At 38.4% G+C, this 23,090-nt stretch overlaps 1 pseudogene; it reads right to left on the bottom strand.

Moving 5' to 3' along the window:
* LOC101556155 (broad substrate specificity ATP-binding cassette transporter ABCG2-like) overlaps positions 1-23,090 on the bottom strand; it is a 101,732-nt pseudogene that overhangs the window by 12,689 nt on the left and 65,953 nt on the right.

Genomic DNA, 23,090 nt, shown 5'->3' with positions numbered 1-23,090 from the left:
ATTCCTAACATCCTCCCATCCAAAATCCGACATGCCATTTTGTCTGTAAAGATGCGTACAACACCCGGTCCAGACAAGGTCAAACCCGAACACCTGAAAAATCTGCTGCCAGTACTTGTCAATACACTGGCTTGGCTCTTCACACGCTACATGTCCGTATCCAAGGTTCCGTCCCAATGGAAAACCAGCTGGACCATTCTGTTGTACAAGAATGTAGACGTCGAAGACATCAGCAACTATCACCCAATCTGTCCGTTGTCTGTCGTGTACAAGTTGTTCACTCGAGTCATCCTGAATAGAATAGGCAGAACGCTAGACAAACCATGCGAGCAAGCTGGGTTCCAAAAAGGATTCAGCACTATCAACCATATCCACACAATGACCAAACTCATTGAAGTTTCGCGAGAGTTCAAGATGCCGCTCTGTCTAAACGTCATTGACTTAAAGAAGGCCTTTGTTGAGACTGAAGCAGTCATTGAAACCCTAGCCAAACAGGGCATTCATACTCAGTACATCAAGATCCTCTGCAAGCTGTATTACAGATTCACCACCAAGATCTCTCCATTCTACAAGGAAGTGATCATTGATGTAAAGAGAGGTGTTTGCCAGGGTGATACCATTTCACAGAAACTCTTCAGTGTCACCCTCAAGAACGTCATACAATGACTGGAATGGGAAGGAATGGGAGTGAAGATAGACGGTTGGCAACGACACCACCTCCAGTTCGCTGATGACATTGTTCTAATAACACCAAACATTAGCCAAGCAGCACAAATGCTGGCCGACTTAGACCGCATGTGTGGAAAGGTTGGACTGAAGCTGAATCTTATCAAAACAATGTTCATGAAAAACGAACTAGTCCTTGAACTTCCATTTACCCTCAACGGAACGAACATCTCCAAACGCAGCAGCTATGTGTACCTGGGTCAAGAACTCAACATGAGGAACAGCTTGGTGCCAGAACCGCGCAGGTGGAAGAGAACAGCGTGGAACTCCTTCAAGTGCATCAGAAAAGTGGTTAAGAGGACAAAGACCCTCTGGCTCTGGGCACATCTTTTTGACTCCACTGTTCTTCCTGCACTAACATACTCCTCAGAGACCTGGGATCCACGGGATGTCAAAAGACCACGTGGCTGCTCACCTACGAGAGGGCCTGACTTCTTCGTCAAAACTCTGAATGAACGGTTTGAGGCTCTTTCTGTTCCTGGAGCGAGCATATACCATTGGTCTACACTAGCACACACCAGGGACGAATGGTGATGTTACTGATGCCCGTTCAATCAAATCATAGATCATTGGGATGACAAGTGATACAAGTGGCTTCTCAAATCAGAATATGATAGAGCTACATAGTAATGAAAATGTGGTATAAAAAGGAATATAAATATACAGTGCAACATAAAAGTAGTAATAAAGAAATATAGTGTCTGGGGCCAGAGTGATTATACAGTGAGTAGTGTGTTTGCCTTGCAAAAGGCTGACCTAGGGTCAATCCTCAGCATTCCATATGCTCCCCCAAGAACTTCCAAGAGTTATCCCTGACCATAGAGCCAGGATTATAATCCGTGAGCACTGCTTGGTGAAGCGAATACACCAAGATAAATAAATATGTTATCATTAAAATAAAGTACAAAAAGAAAGCCAAAAAATCAATATTTGGACAATAAACTTCATGAAATTGAAAAGCACTGGGTCAAAGGTAAGAAATATAAGAAGAAAAGGAAATTCTGGAAGAAAATATCAATAAAAGTATGAGCTATCAAAAAATATATGGCAAAAGTGGTACTAAGAAGTAAGTTCACAGAAATGCAAGACTGCATTGGAATATCACTAGTATCACTTGTCATCCCATGGCTCATCAATTTGCTCTAGGGGGTGCCAGTAACTTCTCCATGTGTCCCTGTCACATGGTAGTGTAGCGCAATGCCGTGTGCTCACTCCAGGAACACTAAAAGCCTCAAAAAGTTTGTTCAGGGTCTTGATGAAGAAGTCCAACCATCTCGTAGGTGGGAGGCCACGCGTTCTTTTGACATCCTGTGGAATCCAGTCTGTAAGACCTCTAATCCAGTGGTCATCTCCAAATCACATTACGTGTCTGGCCCATCTGATTTTTAACGCCTTGGCAAATGAGATAGTGTTCTTGATTCTCGATTGTCAATGGAGGCTGGAATTCCAGATTCATTCTCTCACTTGAGTGAAATGTGATATTCCAAGCATAGCTCTTTCAATATCTCTTTGGGAGACCCAAGTAGTGTTCTTATCCTGTTTTCATAGGGTCCAGGTCTCTTAGGCTTATGTTTGTGCAGAAAGAATAGTGGAGTTGAGGGGGCTGGAGCAATAGCACAGTGTGTAGGGCGTTTGCCTTGCACGCCGCCAACCCGAGTTAGATTCCCAGCATCCCATATGGTCCCCTGAGCACCGCCAGGAGTAATTCCTGAGTGTAGAGCCAGGAGTAACCCCTGTGCATCGCCGGGTGTGACCCAAAAAGCAAAAAAAAAAAAGAATAGTGGAGTTGAAAAGATGTGCCTGAAGCCGGAGGTTCTTCATCCTCTTAACAACTTCTTTAACACTCTTGAAGGTGATCCATGTCGCTGTCTTCCTCCTGCACAGCTCAGGTGCCAGGTCATTCGTTATGTTGAGTTCTCGACCTAGGTACACATAACTACTGCATTAGGGGATGTTCATTCCATTGAGAGCAAATGGAACGTCAGGAAGTCCATTTCTCATGAACATCGTCTTTGTGAGATTCAGCTGTAGTCCGACCTTTGCACATTCACAGTCAAAGTTGGCCAGCATTTTTTCCACTAGGCTAATGTTTGGTGTTATTAGAACGATGTCATCAGTGAAGCATAGGGGGTGTAGTTCACTCCCATTCCTTCCCATTCCAGCATGTCATTCTCGAGGGTGGCACTGAAGAGTTTCTGTGAAATGATGTCACTCTGCCAAACCCCTCTCTTTACGTCAATGATCACTTCCTTGTAGAATGTGAGATACTGGTGGTGAATCTGTAATACAGCTCATGGAGGATCCTGATGTACTGAGTTTGAATGCCCTGTTTGGCTAGGGCTTTGATGACTGCTTCAGTCTCAACATAAGCAAGGGCCTTTTTTAAATCAATGAACGTTAGACAGAGCCATATCTTGAACTCTCTTGAAACCTCACTGAGCTTGGTCACCATGTGGATATGGTCGATTGTGCAGAATCCTTTTCAGAATCCGGCTTGCTCTTTCATCTAGTGTTTTGCCAATCATATTCAGGATGACTCGAGTGAACAACATGTAGATGACAGAAAATAGGCAGATCTGGTGATAGTTGCCATGTCTTTGATGTCTCCTTCCTTGTACAACAGAACGGTCCTGCTGGTTTTCCATTGGGATGAAACCTTGCATTCAGACAAGTAGTGTATAAAGAGCTGAGCCAGTGTATTGATGAGTACTGGCGGCACATTCTTCAGATGTTCGGGTCTGACTTTGTCTGGACAAGGTGCTATACGTGTCTTTACCAATGAAATAGTGTGTCGGATTTTAGAAGGGAGAACACTGGGAGCAACATATCCATCCTGCAGAATTTAGTATGTGTGCAGTGGACGTGGCTATTGAAGAGATCCAAGTAGAAGTCATGAATAACCTTTTCTATTGCCCTTACTGGAAGATGTGATAGATCCATCAGAACATCAGAGGGCAGTCATCTTGCTCTTGTGTTTGGCAAATCACAGGCGGGCATTGCAAATACTTTTCCCGGCTTCTACCACAGCAGTCAACACTGATGCTCTTCTCTCTTTGAGGTCTTCCTTTATTGCTTCTCTGCACAGCTTTGCGAGCTCGGATGTTAGCTTGTGATGGCCTGAGGCTCGCGCCAAACCAAGTTGGTGAATGAGCTCAAGAGTTCCAAAGTCTTTCTGAGGCTTTCTCTATCTCGGTGTTCCTCGCACAATCATGTAGGTGTTGAACCAGTCGATCGTATTCCTTGTTGATGTTGTCAATGATGGCATCTTCTCATATTGCTCAGTATTGCCAAAGAGCCTCCATTTGGTTTTTGTTCTGGGAGTTCTCTTAAACTTTGTATCCTTTTCTCACCATTCTGTGAAGTAGAATTTCACACCAAGGAGACTGATACCATTTGAAATTTTAGGATCATTGTTCAGGCAAAACCATAGATTGAATATGATATGGTCAATTTCTTTGTGGAACTGTCCACCGGAAAACTCCCATGTCCAACATTTACAGTCATACTTCTGGAACTGCCTGTTACCAATGATGATCTTGGTAGACATGATTAACTCAAACAGTCTCTAACCCTATTGGTTCCATTCTAGGCCCTGGGTCCCAATGTGGAGTTCTTCTGGTAACTTTTTTGGTCCTATGTTGCTGTTAAAATTACCGACAATGACCTTGTAGAAGGTATGGTCTTCTTTATAGAACTTCTCCATCTCCATGTAGAACTTGTCAATTTCTTCTTTGTCATAGTTGGATGTTGGTGTGTAGATGACAAAGAGAGAAGGTGCCAGCAACAACCCACATCTATTTAAATGTAAGCATCCGATTTTGATTGTTAGGTATTCGAATGATTCATTGCTCATGGCCAAGTTCATGTTGACCATCACGTCCTCCATGGATATATTGGATACCAGCATATGTGCGATAAAAGTGCAGTCATTTTAGTCCTTCTTCATTTTTGCAGCCTAGTTTGGCCCTGGGATTTTAGCAGCTACTCCTTGTTTGACCATCTCAATACTGCTGGATTGGGTTTTTTTCAGGGTTAGGGTAATGAGGCCCATTTTTTTACTTTTTTAGCATATCAAATACACCATGGGTAGCTTACCAGTGTCTGCCGTGTGGGTGGCATGTAGGGATGTTGTCTCCTTCCTACTCCTCACTTATCTACTATAACTGCTACTTCCATACTCCTCACTTATCTACAATGGAATATAAGTAACCAAATAACATATTTTATAAAACTTGAAAAAAGCAACAGATTAAATGTAAGGAAGAAAACATTAAAAACAAAAACATGACATAGAACATGACAAAAGATCAGTGAAACCAAGAGTCAAATTTTGAACAAAAAAATTAGATTGGTGAACGTGAACCCATTACTTGATTCATGAAGACACAAACAAGAAGAAAATACTTAAATCCCATCCACTACCAGCATCCAGAGACTTAAAAGCAAGCTCCTGGAAGAGCGCGATGCAGAGTCTCTTGCCTGCACACCTGGCTGTCTTACCCGGGGACCCTTGGAGGTGATGGGCTCCAGCTTCCCTCCCCTCCCCGAGCAGAGCTCCCAGCAGCCTAAGACCTCTGGAACCTAGCCACAGCCATGCTCAAGGCTCTCCACAGGCTCGGATGAGCCTCACACATGAAGGAACTGGCAAAGGAACCCAGGTGTGTGGGACCCGGGGCTGAGACCTCCAAGCCTGCTCGTATCAGGACTGGGCCTCCTCTGCCCAGATTTCCCATTTCCCAGTAGCTAGGCAATCACACTCATGTAATCCCATCTACAGCCAGCATCCAGAGACTTAAAAGCAAGCTTCCAGAAGCATGTGACCACTTAGCGGCCACGTGATATCTTATAGTCTACTTCTCCTCTAGGAGAACCTGGCAAACTACCGAGAGATTCCTGCCCACATGGGAGAGAATCGCAAGGTCCCCACGTTGTATTAATATGCCAAAACCAGTAACAAGCTGGGTCTCATTCTCCTGATCCTGAGTGAGCCTCCAATGCAGCATCTTTGGGAAGGACGAGAAAAGAGAGACTTCTAAAATCTCAGGACTAGGACGAATGAAGAAGTTACTGAGACTGCTCGAGAAATTCGACGATCAATGGGATGATGATGATGATGATGATGATGATGATGATGATGATGATTGATAAAATAGAGAACTGAATAAATAAAATATTGCCCTATGTGTTTGAACTAGAATACTTGATATTGTGAGACAAAGAAATCTACATATTCAATAAAATCCGTCTCAAAATGCAAGTTTTCCAGAAATGGAAAAGTTTATTCTAAATTCAATCTGGAAATGACAAAGTAATCTTGCAAAACAAAAACAAAGGTTTGGGGCTCATACTTCCTGATTTCAAATATAATATAAAGTCTCAGTCACAAAAATAATATAATGGCACAATACATGCATCAGTGTAATAATGGCATTATTCATATGATGACTAATGGAATCGAATGACAACATGCAATATAAACACTGAATGACACTGTTTAAATAATAGCACAATGATTACTCACTGACTATAACTGAGTTTAAAAATAAGTCATTATACATTGCAATGACTTTTGGCAGATGTAACTAGACTATTCAATGAAAAGAAAGTATCTTGGTATGATTATATCTATATGTATATATATATATATATATCATTGTATCACTATCATTGTCATCCTGTTGTTCATAGATTTGCTTGAGCAGGCACCAGTAACATCTTCATTTGTCCCTGTCGTGTGCTAGTGTAGCCCGATGTCATCTGCTTGCTCCAGAAACACGAAAAGCATGTTGTTTGTACTGTTTTTGGCATATCAAATATGTCACAGGTAATTTTGCAAGCTCTACCAAGTGGGGGGGAATAAATAAATAAATAAATAAATAAAAATAATAAATAGGCCGCGTGCTCCAGCAAAAATGCTTCACTCTCTTCTGGGAGCTTTGTTTTATAGTCTCTGGATCTTGGCCATTGGTGAGATTATGTGGTACCAGGGGGAAGTTTGTGGGTGTTACTGCCAAACTACTGGAAAACTGAGGATCTGGGTGGAGGAGGCCCAGTCCTGATCTCAGCAGGCTTGGAGATCTCAGCAACAAGTCCCACATGCCTGGACTCTTCTGCCGGTTTCTTCATGTGTGAGGCTTGTCCGAGCGTGTGGAGAGTGGCCTTGAGCATGGCTGTGGTTGGGGTATGGAAATATTATCTCTCCAAAGCCTGGAAGAACTCTTCCTTTTAAGCAGTCTATGGCCCCACCTACATATGCGAGTGAAATCTCATGCCTGCCTATTTATATTATAGGGCTTTGTCATGTGATTGGTTTTCTGAGTGTGTCAAAGTCTGAAAAAATATCAATTATATTAGATTAAGGATTACTAAAGAGAGAATTGTGAGAAATTAGAAGAATTTGAGAAAAATCCACTACAGTATGGATTTGATTACTTTTATTTATTTATTTATTTATTTATTTATTTTGCATACTATGAACCCACTACAAGAAAATGTAAAGTTTAGCTTCTGCTAGCTGTATGTCTATTACTATTACTGGAGAGCACAGTATTAAGTAAAAAGGTGTGGTACTTAACTTTTAGAAGAGAAAAGTAGGGCATATTTTTTTTTATCTTGCAAAGGAGTATTTACATCCTGTATGGGTTCACAGAATTAGCTGGCTCTTATTGTGCCAACTCTTACCTTCTTGCATTCCCTAAAACACAAAGATTCAGTTTTCCAACAACAACAAAAAAGAAACCACACACACACACACACACACACACACACACACACACAGAGTCATAATTAACTTAGGCCTGTACTAATTTCCTCCCCACATGGGAAATTCCTTTTCCTTTCTCTTTTTCTTTCCAATTAGCTTTTCTAATTTCTAAATCTGAGTTTGAGCATCTTTATTACTCAATAGTTTCACTCTTGAAAATATTGAATAACCTGGAAATCATGGATGAACAGAGACTTGCTGTCTTTGACCCTGCCTCACTAGAATAGGAGGTGGTAGCTACAATAAAGAGTGCTGCAACCCTCCTATTTGGCCTGTAATGATCTAGCTGATTACAGTACCCTGGGTGGACTGGTGAGTCAGCATGAGCTCCTGCCCAAGGAAGTCATTAAAGTCCTGTTAGCCTCACTAAGGAAGCCATCAAGCTGCAAATCTGCTTTAAAAGACCTTCAAGTAGCCCTGCTTGGGACTGTCTGTACAGATAAGAGTCCCTTCCTGGAATGCTGTCAAGGAAAAAGAAGTATTATTTTCAATCAGTTTTATAAGGACTTTTGTTCCTGTTGAATTTTCCCTTGATGGGGGGTCTAGGTGGTTCTTGACCTTAAGCCTTAAGTTGGTGTTTTTAGTCTGGTGCTTTGGACTCTGAAATATTTCTTAACTTATATTGGGTGGAGAGGGTGTTGAGACACACCCAGACATGCTCAAGTATTACTCCTGGATCTGAACTAAGGGATCAATTCCGGAAGTGCCCAGGGTGAGCATATGAGGTGTTTGGATCAAAACTAGGTCAGCAGCACGCCATGCAAGCAAGCACTTTGTCTATTTGTACTATTCACTGTTCCCCATCCCCTGATTACTTTTATGGCTTTGTGAAATTGTCAAGACTCTAATGTAAATGTATATTTAATATCAAATATTTAAATACAAGAGATAATCTTTTAAACTCTAAAACAGCATATAAAAATCAATTTGCTTAACCACCACTTTATAATGGATTCCTAAGATCTAACAAATGCTTGAAACCAAAAGAAAATACTTCAATTAGATATTGTGGAAGTGAAGTCGAAAGAGCTTGAAGAAACTTAATTCAGTCAATTTTTTTCTTTAATTAATGCCCACTAGCACTGTAGTACTGTAGCACAGTCGTCCCGTTGTTCATCTATTTGCTCAAGCACGCACCAGTAATATCTCCATTGTGACACTTGTTAACTGTTTTTGGCATTTTGAATACACCACGGGCAGCTTACTAGAGAAGAAGAAAAATAAATAATAAAAATGTTTGAGGGTGGGTTATAGTTATGTGGCAGACCCAAATTTAATCCCTGGCAGACATATGGTTCCCCAAACCTTCCAAGTAGATATTTCTGAGTGCAGTATGAGGAGTGATCCCTGAGCACCACCAGGTATGGCGCCCCAAAGCAATAAATATATAGAGATAAAAGGAGACTTCAGACCGGGTAACTTCCTCTTTGTTCCTTATGTATGATAAGACAGATAGCAGAACAGTAGAGATTCTCGCCCACATGATGTGGCCATGTCCAGAAAAGTAGAAAAGACAAGATCACAGGCGGCTATTAAACTTCAGCAGTGGAGAAGCCTACTGTAATGTTACCGAACAGCAAGCCCCAGCAAAGGGACCCATGTTACAGGGTTTCAGTTATAGATTAATGAGCCAAAAGACACTCTAGAGAGAGAACTGTAAAGAGACAGTTTCAGAGCTTTGTTTACTCTCGACTTGTAGATGGCATGAAGACAGCTTAGGGTATAATAATCTGAGATAAGCATTGTTTACTCTAGATTTATATATAAATGGCATGAAGACAGCATAGGATGCCATAATCTGGAACAGTCAAGCATTGTTTACTCTAGGCTTGAAGATGGCAAAAAGACAATGCAAGCTATTACAATCTGGACTAATCAAGCATTTAGAGACAGAAAGAGTAATGTTTTTCATAAGTAAAGAGAATGACCTGCACATTTGGGTTAGCTCCTAGAATCCCCAGCTTCAATGGAGCAATAAATTAACTTCACAAGCATCCAGAATTTGCTTGTACATCTTTCATACAATACTCAAGACTCTTGAAATCGATAACATATGCAAATAATATGTAAAAGATCTTACTATTCAATGACATGAAATAAACAGCCCAAGTAGGAAGGGGCAAAGTTCTTGAACATCTCTCTAAGAAGTTATGCATATGATGAATATTTAAATGATGTACATTATTAGACAATACAGAAATGTAAATGAAGTTCATAAAGTGATGAGTTCCCGATATGTTTATATTTAAAAAAACAGTTTAAAATATTGTTGCATGTAGAGAGATAAAGGGGGCATGCTAGTGTGTATTAGGAGAAAACACTAGAACTTAAACCAACCCAGTGACATGAGGCTTTTGAGACAGACCCAGCTGAAGAGATTCAGAATACCACTGAGATGCAGAATTCCATGCTCAGAGCATGGCTGTGCCCCTGGGAGGAGAGGATTCTCTGTAAAACAAAGTCCATACTGAAAATATCCAGAGAAGACAACCAATAATTCCAAACTCATCCCCTTGGAAACCACCCTGACATTGGAATTTGGGCATGAGGTTTGGAAAAACTACACATAAACTAACTTGGCAGAGGAACAAATGAACATTTGTCCATATCTCCTCTTGGGATGTATACTGATATCCAAGAGCACTTTCCTGCATCTGTCTGAGATGTATACTTTCTCACCTTAGGGAGAATTTCCCCATTTTAAGTAATGCTTAGTATGTATATATACTTTGCTTCTATTCTACTCTGAAGAATCCATGTTTACTTGACACTGTATTTCTCTCTCTTTCTTTCCTGTTATTTCCCAAATAGTTTGTTTTACTTCACTATTTGTCTCTTGACATTCTTTTTTACAAAGGAAGAAAGAAAACAGATTTGGAAATCCCAGGTAAGATTTAAGACTGACTTTCCCTTCCTACAAATAACAATGCCTTGCTGTAGCCTGGGTATCAAGACTTCTCTTGAAATAGGTGGAAGGGATAATTTCTCATGTTGGGTATAGCAAGTAGAATCTTGGTGTGGTTTGAAGATCACATCATGGGGCTAGTGAAGACAGAAAGAGACATTTCTGGAAAACTTAGGTAGAAAGAAAAACTGCTTTTCCTTTTGTTGCAGACAGAAAAAAATGTAAGGGTCCTCATGATACATATTTGCAATAAAACACTATGTGGAACGTAAACCAGCCCAAAGAAATGGAGACGTTTGAGAAAAATACCTATCTGAGGGGATCCTGAAAATCCATTGGAGGAATATACAGAATTAATGCCCAGAGCATGACTGAATCCCTGGGACAAAGGATCTGTTAAGAATGTCAAATAAGACAGAAGTCCTAAGCTTTCCCATTTGGCAGCCACATTAGCAATAGATTTTTTGGGGGGTGGGAATGGGAGGCTCTTTGAGAAAACCCTGTGTAAACTAATTTGGCAGAGAAAATAGCAGTAATTTTCCTATTCTAGGAAAGTGGTTGATACTTCTTCCTTAAATGTGTATTTGGGGGCATGAATTGGGAATTCACTGCAGATTTCCTTTCCCTTCATTTCCCAAATAAACTTAACTTCACTCACTATTCATCTCCTCCTGAAATTCTTTATTGTAAGGGAAACTAACAGACCTGGAAAACCTGACTATAACTTAAAATTGACTTTTTTTTCTCCAAAGAGCACTTTCTCACTCCAGCCTCCATTCTACATCTCCAGGAGAAAGCTGGTTTCAGGGATCATTTCCCTTGCCAGGTAGAACAATTATGATTCAGGTGCAGTTTGAAGATTGCCAGGCAAAGCTGGTGAAACTTAAGATTTGAACAGTGCAGGTACTTAAGCAGACTTTCATCAGTCCCATATCCTAGACACTTCCTAGGAGAACTGAGGAAGGTAGAGAGAACAGCGGTAGGCTCCCAACTCCAAACTATAACCTCTCTTCTCCTTATGTCACATAAGGTACTTGCAACAGTTTGGTGGAAAAGCAGAATTAGGACTATATACTTAATGTGTATGAGAATTTCTTTGTAGAAGTTGAAAATATTTTGGAATTCAAGATGGGTGGTTGAACAATACCAATATATTACATGACACTATATCACAAACCATATATAATCATACATTGTAACTGAGAGATAGAGAAGTAAAGGCAGAACCATGACAGACTCATAAAGAAGCCAGAATAAGTTAGGCTTAGGTTTTGGTTCCAGAATTCCTGGAATTGACCAAAGATAACTAGAATTGAGTCATGATTTCCCTGAAGTGAGATAGCCGTGGTGAGATCAAATAAGGGTTACCAATCAGATACAGATAGGGAACCCCCCATATAACTCTTATTTAACCCTTACACAGCCCTTATTTAATTCCAACTTATAACCAATCAACTAAGCACAAGTATTGGACAGCCCCTCAGACTGGCCAAAAGGTAGTCTGCAGAAAGTCCCTGCTATATCATACTATGGTATAAAAGCCCCTCACTTTTGAAACTCATGGCCACTCATTTCAATATGGATGAGGGCCCTAGCTCGAGCTAACCAATAAAGACCTTTTGCTTATTGCATTGCAACTTGTCTTCCTGTGATTCTTCTGGGGACATCTCGGCCTGGTTTAACATAACTAATGATTAATCTTATTCTAATAATTTTACCTCAATACGTTTCACCAAGTCAAAGTTATAAGCTTTAATCTGATTTAAGAATGGACAAAATACATGAATAGCTAATATAGATTTAATTTATACCACATTTTGAATATAAAAATACCTAACACACCAAAAATGAGATAATGATAAGGACAGAAGATGAGTGCATAGGGAGAGATTAGGAATATGGCCTTAAGAAAAGAAATTATTAGTCTTGAATGTCATAAGGATGAGTCTACTTGGTGCATAATAACTTGGATAATGTAAGCTCTACCTAATAACCTAGATGACCAAAAAACCTAGATAACCAAACAACAGTAAATAATCCTCACTTTTTTTAAAAACTGGCCCATCTTTCGAAGTCATGAATTTTGCATATAAGTGGATCAACATGGAAAGTATCATGGTAAGTGAAATGAGTCAGAAAGAGAGAGACAGACATAGAAAGATTGCGTTCATCTGTGGAATATAAAATAACAAAGTAGGAGACTAACACCCAAGAACAGTAGAAATAAGTACCAGGAGGTTGGCTCCATGGATTGGAAGCTGGCCTCATATGCTGGCGGAAAAGGCAGCTCAGATAGAGAAGGGAACATCAAGTAAGCTCTGGTTATAGGACCTGCTCGGGAGGGGAGATGCATGCTGAAAGTAGACTATAGATTGAACACGATGGCCACTCAATACCCCTATTACAGACTACAACACCCAAAAGTAGAGAGAGAACAAATGGGAATGCCCTGCCACAGAGGCAGGGTGGGTGGGATTAGGGGGTGGGAGGGATACCGGGTTCACTGGTGGTGGAGAATGGACACTGGTGGAGGGATGGGTACTCAAGCATTGTATGAGGGAAACCCAAGTACGAAAATGTGTAAATCTGTTACTGTACCCTCATGGTGATTCACTAATTAAAAAATTTTTAAAAAACTGACCTGTCTTAAAACTCAACATAGAATCTTCATCCTTGTCTCTGCCCCCTTAGTTAAAAATGTATGAAACAGGAAAGGTTACTTCCTTTCTCTGGGATCCTTCTTCAGGAAGCCAGTTCTCTCATCCTAGAGCTTCCCTACCTTCTTGTCCCTTTCTTTCCCATTACTTAAAGGAATTCTTTTCTAAATTTGGTCATTTTATCAGTCCTTTGGTTTCAATATTTCCTGTTTAAGGACAAGAACCTGAGGACTCTCCACATGTTATAATGGTAAGACCATTTGACTACAGTGAAAATATTGCACTGATAGTGAGTTATGGTGCCTTTATATAGGAAAGATAATTGTAGGGAAAACAGAAAAATCTATTTCCATGATAAATACAACCCTGGAGAGAAGCCATGAAATTCCTTTTTTTGAAATGGTTTTCTGATGTTTTGAAATTTGGGTTTAACATGCCTGGGAATATAACATAAATGTTAAAACTTAAAACATATCATTTTCTTCCAAACTTCGCTCAGATGTCACATCAGCAAAGTCATCTCTGACCAATACTCCTGAAATCATACATTCCCTATGCCCGATTTAAGATTAAAAATATTTGAATATATTTTTGAAATATATATTGTTCTCTTTTTAACACCTGACTAACTCCTATAACAAGAACACTGAAAATTCTCGACTCCTTGGAGAATATGATATTGATTTGTTTTTCTAATAAAAATTATCAACTGTGTCAGCTCAGTTCTTTATTTTTTCTTAAGCATAAAGATAACATATAAAGATAAGTTCCATATCTTTAAGTTAAATTTCAGTATTTTGTATATAAAAGCAATCTTTTTTCAGTTAAATCTTGTTTTATTCATATTGAAATTTAATCCTCATTCATGCCCAAATTCTCCTCTTTATTCCCCACTGTCTCCCACCTCTCACTCTAAGATAACGGAATAATCCCAGAACAGATGGGAGGTTTTACATCTTATAAATCTGCTTCCTTTTCCTGAGAATGCTCTTCTGTTATTAAAGCAGAGAATAGGGAATGGAGTTTTTTGTAAAGATAGCCACCTGAGGTTTTTTTTTTTTTTTTTGATAAGATTTCTGTCACATCCACACTCAATCCAATTGGCACTTCTGCTCATTGGCTTGTTTTTAAAGTTTGATGTGGGGAGGAACTGGCGACTTACACTTCAAATTTTTCTTGTGAGATTTAACTACATCTGGCAGCATTAAGCTGTATTTTTCTATTATATCTTCCTTTGCTCTAAACTATAATATTTGCTTTAAGCCTTTAATTTCTAAAATCATCTTTCGCTGTGTGATCTTTAATTTAGAGAAAGTAGAAAGTTTGAATGTCATCCTCCATTCTTTTCATGAATTGGGAACTTGGTAGGGGGGTGAGGAGTCCCTTGCCATTTTCCATGTGATTGTCCCCATATGGGATCTCTAATGTGATTCCTCCTCTGATATTACTATATGCTTTATAAAGTGAAAGGAAGCTCTGAGAATAACTGAGAGTTTAAGATTTGGTATACACTGCTTGTAAATAACCATAGCTCATAAATTATTGCATTTCACCAGATAGTCATGCCAAATTACTAGTAAACAAGTGAGGTGCAACCATTATGCAAAGCATTTTATTGTGTTGGTATTATCTTAAAAATAATTTTCTATAAGCTGTTTTTGATACAAAATTAGTATCCATAGAATATTCATGAATACATGTTGCAATTGAAATGTAGAAATCAATGTACATCTTTTTTTTAATTTTTAAACTGAGATTCTGTGGTTTACAATGCTATTATTCATGGTTTCTCATGTACACAATCCCAACACCATACCCATCCATCTCCCAGGGACCCAAAGACCCTTCCCTCCCAAGTTTCCCAACATTTGTGCAATCAGTTCTCATGTTTTGTTGCCTTTAGACATTTGTTGCTACATTCATGCATATCTTTAAGTCCCACACATGAGATAGATCATTCTATATCTATACCTTAGTCTTCTGATTGATTCACTCAGTATGATGTCCTCTAGTTCCACCTATATTGCTGTAAATAGAATGATTTTGTTTTTTCTTAGAGCTTTATATTATTTTATTGTTTGTAATATAAATGTATATATATGCATACATATCGATAGAAAAGGGAGTAAGGCATTTTCCTTGCATGTAGCCGATCTGGGTTCGATTCCTCTGTCCCTCTTGGAGACTTTGCCCCCACAGCAGAGCCCAGTAAGCTACCCGTAGTGTATTTGATTTGCCAAAAATAGTAACAACAAGTCTCACAATGAAGACATTACTGGTGCCCGCTCGAGCAAATCAATGAACAATGGGATGACAGTGTGACAGTGCTAAATATACATGTATATGTATATGTATATTTATATATATATAAATTTCCTTATACTGTGTCTAAAGTTGGGCATTTGGGTTTTTTCCATATCTTAGCTATTGAACTGTGTGGCATTCCCTAAATTTATATCCATCTAATCTGTGAAAAAGTAGCTAAATACATAAAGTGGGAGCAAAAATATACATCTTCATATGGTGCTGGTAAAATTGAATACCCACATGTTAAATAAAAATGAAATAAATTAGAACCGTACCTCACACTCTTCACAAAAGCAAACTCAAAATGAATTAAAGATTATGAGATTAGATCCAAATCTATAAAGTATATTGAAGAAAACATTGGCAGAACACTCCCAGAAATTGACCACAAAAGAATCTTCAATGAGATTATCACAGTGGCAAAAGCAACAAAACCAAGCAAATTTAACTACGTTAAATTTTAAAGCATTGGCACAGAGAAAAAAAACTCAAGCCCTAATAAAAAGTTGCCTTCCTGAGTGGGAGAAAATATTTGCACACAATACCCAGATAAAAGATTGATTCTCAAGTTCTTTAAAGAGCACCCAAAACTCAACAACCAAATATCCAACAACAACATCCATCAGTGGGGTAAAGAGATGAACAGACACATCTCTAAGGAAGACAAAAGGATGGCCAACCAACATGTGAAATAGTGCTCATCATCACTCATGGTTAGAGAAATGCAGATGAAACCATCAATGAGATATAATCTCAGGCCAGTGAAAATGCCACGTATCAAAAAATCTGGTAACAGTGCACCATTCTTTTGTGACAGTTTTGTGAAAACTTTTCCAGTCTAAAAGATGGGGGGAAATGCTAACACGTTATTTGGGAATTATTTCTGTATTATATCAAATTATGTTTGAGGAATTTTCTCAGTTCTGTGAAATACAGATTTTTCAAAATTTAATCTTCTGTATCTGAAGATTCGCACAGTTATCATTGTTTTGACTATCTGATATATAGCTTCCAGAAGAGAGCGATGCAAAGTCTCTTGTCTCTGCGCTTGGCTATCTTCACAGGAGACCCTCAGAGGGGGTGGGCTGAGTTTCCCTTCCCACCTCGAGCAGAGCCCCCACAGCCAAAGACCTCCAAAACCCAGCCACAGCCATGCTCAAGGCCCCTCTCCACATGTTCGGACAAGCTTCATGCATAAAGGTATAGGCAGAGACACCCAGGTGTGTGGGACCCAGGGCTGAGATCTCCAAGCCTCCTCAGATCGGAACTGGGCCTCTTCTACCCAGATCCCCCATTTTCCAGTAGCTAGGCAGTCACACCCAGAAACTGCCCCCGGGCGCTGTGTAATCCCTCAATGGCCAACATCCAGAGACTATAAAACCAAGTTAGTGACATTTATAGCCTAGTTCTCCCTCTCGGAAAACCTGGCAAGCTACTGAGAGTTTCCTGGCCATGTGGGAGAGCCAGGCAAACTCCCAGTGGCATATTCATATTCCAAAACCAGTAACAATGATGGGTCTCATCTCCTGACCCTGAATGAGTTTCCAATATGGCACCATTGGGAAGGACGAATAAAGAGAGGCTGCTAAACTAGAGACTGAACACAATGGCCACTCAACATCCCTATTGCAAACCACAACACCCAATTGGAGAGAGAGAACAAAAGGGAATACCCTGCCACAGAGGCAGGGTGGGGTGGGGGGAGATGGGGTTGGGGGGTTGGGAGTGATACTGGGTTTATTGGTGGTGGGCACTGGTGAAGGGATGGGTTCTCGAACATTGTATGAGGGAAACACGAGCACGCAAATGTATAAATCTGTAACTGTACCCTCACGGTGATTCACCAATTAAAAAATAAATAAAAAAAGAGAGAGAGGCTGCTAAAATCTCAGGGCTAGGACAAATGGAGACATTACTGAGAACGCTTGAGAAAATCGATGATCAACAGCATGATGATGATGATGATGATGATGATCTGATACACAGTCTTCAGTGACACTCATAAGATGTGTTGAGTTCATCACTTTATTCAGTGTGTGATCATCAAATCTGTTTAGTGAATTCAAAATTCTCACCTTTTGGAAACTTGACTGTTGTCTCATATGATATAAAATCAACTTTTAATCACTCATGTCTATAATAATTCCAAAAATGAGCTCTTAATATATCTAGTCAGCATTAGTTGGTGATCACAACGCCTCATACATTCACTGTAGAAACAAAGAATGTAGAATTTAGAGTGTTGGTTTACACTTACAGACAGTGTCCATGCACTGAGCCTTAGGCAAGACAATAAAAATGTGCATCTGTGTGGCAAAGTGAATGCATTGCTGGTCTATTTATATTTTCAGTAGCATGATGGACAGAATTGCACACACGTAATTACATGATGGCTGTGTACAAATCAACTTTTGAAATGAAAAAAAGGCAGGGGGAGGCTGATAATTATGTGGTGAAATTGGATACTTTCTATGTTTTGACTTCTGGAGAAAAGGTAGAATCAATGTTCCCTATTGGTTTTTATAATTTTTTGTATTTGTTTTTGAGCCAAAGCTCAGCCATTTTCAGGCTTACTCCTGGCTCTGTCCTCAGGAAGACATGGGGGACCATATGTGGGGCTGGGGATCAAACTTGGTTTGCTACGTGCAAAGCAAGCATCCTACCAGTTGTACTATCTGTAAAGCCCCTCATTATTTTTGCCACAATAAGTCAACTTATCTATAAATTTGAACTATACCTCAGCATATCTGACAAATAAATATGCCCTAGCCAGAATGCAAGAACTTGACTAAAAGAATCACCTCAAGTTCTTAGAAAGGTACTACAAGACAGTGATCCATTACCTAACCCCTGTCAAAATGACCTTTCATATTTCACCACATAATCTAGCTGGTGTTAGATGATATCTGATTGTAATTTTGTTGTGAATTGTCTGCTAATCAGTGATAATGAACCTTTTTCATGGCTTGCTAGTCATGCTTATACTATATTTGATGAAATAACTGTTTATCTATTCTTCTAATTATTATTGTAGATTTGTTTTTTATTGTTGCATGTTGAGAGCTCTTTATATGTTTTGAATATTAGTCCTTTAACATGATTATTTTCTCCCAGTCTTTGAGGTGTCTTTTTATTTTAGACCAGATTTCCTTTATAGTGAAAAAGCTAGATAGGTTGTGTCCCATTTATTTATTGCTGCTTTCATTTTTCATTGCCAGTAAAATCATATTATTAAAGACTCCTTTGAGGTCAAGGTATTTCTTCCTGCCTGTTTAGTCTTCCGAAATATATTTTACAGAAACAGTTTTTTTTATCAATGTCTTTAATACATTTTGACTTCACCTCTGAACAGTGTGAGATCGTGGTCTAATTTTTTACTTATTTATTGCACTTGGCCACCCAGTTTTTCTAACGCCATTTGTAAATGAGACTCTCTTTACTCCATTTCATACAACTATTCCCTTTGTCTTAAATTAACTACACTTACATTTGAGCATTTGTCTGCGGACTTTCAATTCTAGTTCATTGACTTGAGAGTTTGACTTTGTTCATAGTACCCTGTGGTTCTGATGGCTATAGTTTTGTAGTAAAGATTAATGTTTGGAATTGCAAGGCCTCCCATCTATTTTTCCCTCTGGATTTCTTGGGCTATTCTGGGGGAGATTTATGGTTCCATACAAATTTTAGAAATATTTGTTTTGTCCTTGAAAAATTCCTTGGGAATCTGAAAAAATAAGTGCTACATCTATAAATTACTTTGGGTAAGATAGACATTTTAACAAGGCACACCATTTTAGAAAATCTCTACATAGTGGTCACATCCAACATTTAAAATATTTGGCATAATATCAGAAAAGAATATTGTGGCATGGTTGTTACATGCCACATTTAAAAATTGTCAGAAATAACTGCTGATGGGGATATGGATAAATTCACTGTTATCCACTGTTGTTCAGAATGTAAATTCACAGAACTTTGATAAAAAATAGTAGGAAGAACTGCTATATGATCCAGTAATTCCACTAATAAACATCTATCCCAAAAGATCTAGCTAAATAATTCCAAATATCTCAAGGTCCCAGCCTCAGGTCGGCGGAGAGTCTCTTGCCCGCATACTTGGCTGTCTTCCCCAGGGCCTGTCAGAGGGGATGGGCTCCAGCTTCCCTCCCCACCCTGAGCAGATTTCCAGGCGGTCGAAGACCTCCAGAGCCTAGCCACAGCCATGCTCAAGGCCCCTCTCCACACGTTCAGATGAGTCTCACACATGAAGGTATAGGCAGAGGAACCCAGGTGTGTGGGACTTGGGGATGAGATCTCCAAGCCTGCTCGAATCGAGACTGGGCCTCCTCTGCCCAGATTTCCCATTTCCCAGTAGCTAGGCAATCACACCCAGGGACTATCCCCGCTGGTGTGGAATCCCATCAACAGCCAGCATCCAGAGACTTAAAAGCAGGCTCCTGGAAGCGCGCAGCTGGCGGCCACATGATATCTTATTCTCTAGTTCTCCCTCTGGGAGAACCTGGCAAACTACCGGGAGTTTCCTGCCCACATAGGAGAGCTTCACAAGCTCCCCATGTTGTATTAATATGCCAAAACCAGTAACAAGCTGGGTCTCTGGGACTCATTCCCCTGACCCTGAAAGAGCCTCCAATGCAGCATCGTTGGGAAGGATGAATAGAGAGAGACTTCTAAAATCTCAGGGCTAAGTAGAATGGAGACATTACTGAGACTGCTCGAGACATTCGATGATCAACAGGATGATGATGATGATGATCTCAAGGTCATATATACATACATATAAAAATATATACAATATATATGCATAGTCATTTATATTTTTATAGGCAATGAAATAATATATTGCTGCCAGAAAAGACAAAATATTTTTTATTATTTTGATAAAACTAGAGAGGATTATTCTAAACAAAACATATCAGAAGGAGAAAAACAGATATCAGATGATCTCATTTATAAGTGTTATATATAAAAAAATTAAAACAGGGAGGGGACGGAGTGATAGCACAGCAGGTAAGGCGTTTGCCTTGCACGTGGCCAACCTGGGTCAATCCCCAGTATCCCATATGGTCCCCCCAAGCACTGCCAGGAGTAATTCCTGAGTGCAAAGCCACGAGTAACACCTGAGCATCGCTAGGTGTGACCCAAAAAAAGAAAAAAAAAACAAGGAAAGAGATAAAGTCCAATGGGAAAGGAGTCCAAAAATGAAGTTAACAAGGGATGGTGAAAATGGTTTGCAACTCTAAAACATAAATATTTAAAAATCTTGAAAAACCCATGCTACCTCAATAAAACAATGAATTAATAAAAGTATTAATGATAATGTAAAGGAAACTGGATACAAAACATGAAAGAACACCAAAAAACATTATTTGCAAGCTATTTTTAAACAACAGTCTAATATTCATTATGTTTTAATGATCCTCTATCATGAAATTTGATCTATTTTTAAAAATGTAAAATAGTTAAAGTTTCTCTGTTTTCTGAGGAACCTTCCCTTTATTCTAGCATATACTTTGTTTACTGTTTTTCTCTCTTACCAATCTTTGCACTCCTTAAAGTAAATGCAATGTCTATTTCTGTATATTCAGCTATAAGCTCAGGGTCAAAACACATTCAGTTCTTAAAAAAGAACATATGTTGGGGACTGGAGCAATAACACAGCAGGTAGGGTGTTTGCCTTGCACACGGCTGACCCGAGTTCGATTCCCAGCATCCCATATGGTCCCTTGAGCACCACCAGGGGCAATTCCTGAGTGCAGAGCCAGGAGTAACCCCTGTGCATTGCCAGGTGTGACCCAAAAAGAAAAAAAAACATATTGAATGAATATTTTTAAGTTCCATACTAAATCCTCAACCATAAGTGTTAGATTTATGTAAAGATCTCTATGCACATCATGCTGAATTCTAAATAGAATATCTAAATTATAAAATAATATATGTATATTATATGTATATATGTATATATACTTGATATAATTAATAGTTATAGATAACTTGTAGGTGGTAAGCACTATTCATCATAGTAATTTTGAAGGAATGGAATTGGAATAAAACACAACCTATTTTCAAGAGTAAGTACTTTGATACAATTTTTATCCCTCAAAAATAAGTTACACTGAACAAGAACAAATATTACTTTTATGCAGTTCAGAATTCTTTTTTTGAATTTTTATCAGATTAGCCTAATAAATTACCTTGAAAGTATTTTCCTACTTCTTCACATATTTTCCTAGCTAACTTTAAAATATGAATATTTACTCAAATATTTACTCAAATTTCTATTAATGCATTTATTAACAACTTGGTTCATCAATTGTTCAACTGACTTGATTGTCATAGCATAATGGATTTCAAAATGACTTAGAAAGTACATATTTTGATGGCCATATATGCAATTTAGTACTTTCCCTGAAGTGGTATCATAAGCCCTCATTTAAAACAATACTGAAACATTGTTTAATATTACCATTTCAAACGCAACAAAGGCAGTGTTAAGAAAAACTTATGGGAACTCAAAGAAACAGGTCAGAAAAGAGCACTAATGGAGCAATTATCATTATGCCTCCAAATTCATTCATGTGTGATGTTTCATTTTTTAAATTATTTGCATTATTTTTTATTAGAAAACATTAAGACAGGAAATTATATAAGGATATAACAAAATGAATGACTTTGTTTGTATATTTTAGCAGAATTTTTATTATTGTAATGATACTTTTTATTGAGTTGCATTTATAACTTTTACAAAATGCTTTGATATATTTCCACCTTCCTTAAAATAACATTATTAATGGTCCAATGCAGATATTCTCATAATTAATCAATAAGAAGTTTATGACTATATGCTGTGTACTCAGCATTGTGTCAGTTGCTCTGGGTGTTATAAAAAAGTATAAATGCAATTCTAAAATGCATGATAATAAAAGATAGTCATTTAAGTGATGTTTTGTAAGCAGTAGCCCATTTTCTATTATACTTTGCTTTAACTATGACCCAAGTGGGAGCACTTTAGCTTCTGGCCTAACAATAGCAAGTCACATTTCATGGTAGATTATCAGTAAACTATTCAGAATAAAGTACAATTATAATTTTAGAGTAACAGCACACTTTTTGTAAATACAACACACAGACACACACTCATGCACACAAAAATGTAGTAATTAAGAAAAATTAGCCTCAAAATATGAGATAATAATGATTGATTAAAAATCTTCTTGTATTGTCCTATCAGCTAACAAAAATAGATTTTTCTGGACTTAGGTAAATTTATCTAAAAATACATTAAAAATATATCATTAAGAAGAGAAATTTAAGACTCAATAATTAAAATATTTTAGAAATTTACTACCCATTATGTATAAAAACAATGTCATTGAGTTCTTAAGATATCTAAAATAGTTTAAAATATATCAAGTTTTAAAATATTAGTTTAAAACACAGGTAACAAACAAATTATCCTACATTAACTCATTTATATTGGCCATAGATTCTCCATAAAAGTACTACGTGAGTTAAAAAGAAAGAATACCCTTCAGGTTTATCATAATCAACAAATGACAGAGTGGATATTTTATTGTAGACAACAACCTACATGAATTAAAAAATTAGTATACATATTGCAACATATTATAACTTTGTTTTTTTGGTTTTTTGTTTTGTTTTATTTTTTGGGTTCACACCCAGCGATGCACAGGGTTTACTCCTGGCTCTGTAC

The sequence above is a fragment of the Sorex araneus genome, chromosome X, assembly GCF_027595985.1.
Source record: "Sorex araneus isolate mSorAra2 chromosome X, mSorAra2.pri, whole genome shotgun sequence".
Taxonomy (NCBI): Eukaryota; Metazoa; Chordata; class Mammalia; order Eulipotyphla; family Soricidae; genus Sorex; species Sorex araneus.
The sequence above is the reverse complement of the archived record's forward strand: the minus strand, read 5'-3'. Positions and strand labels throughout refer to the sequence as shown.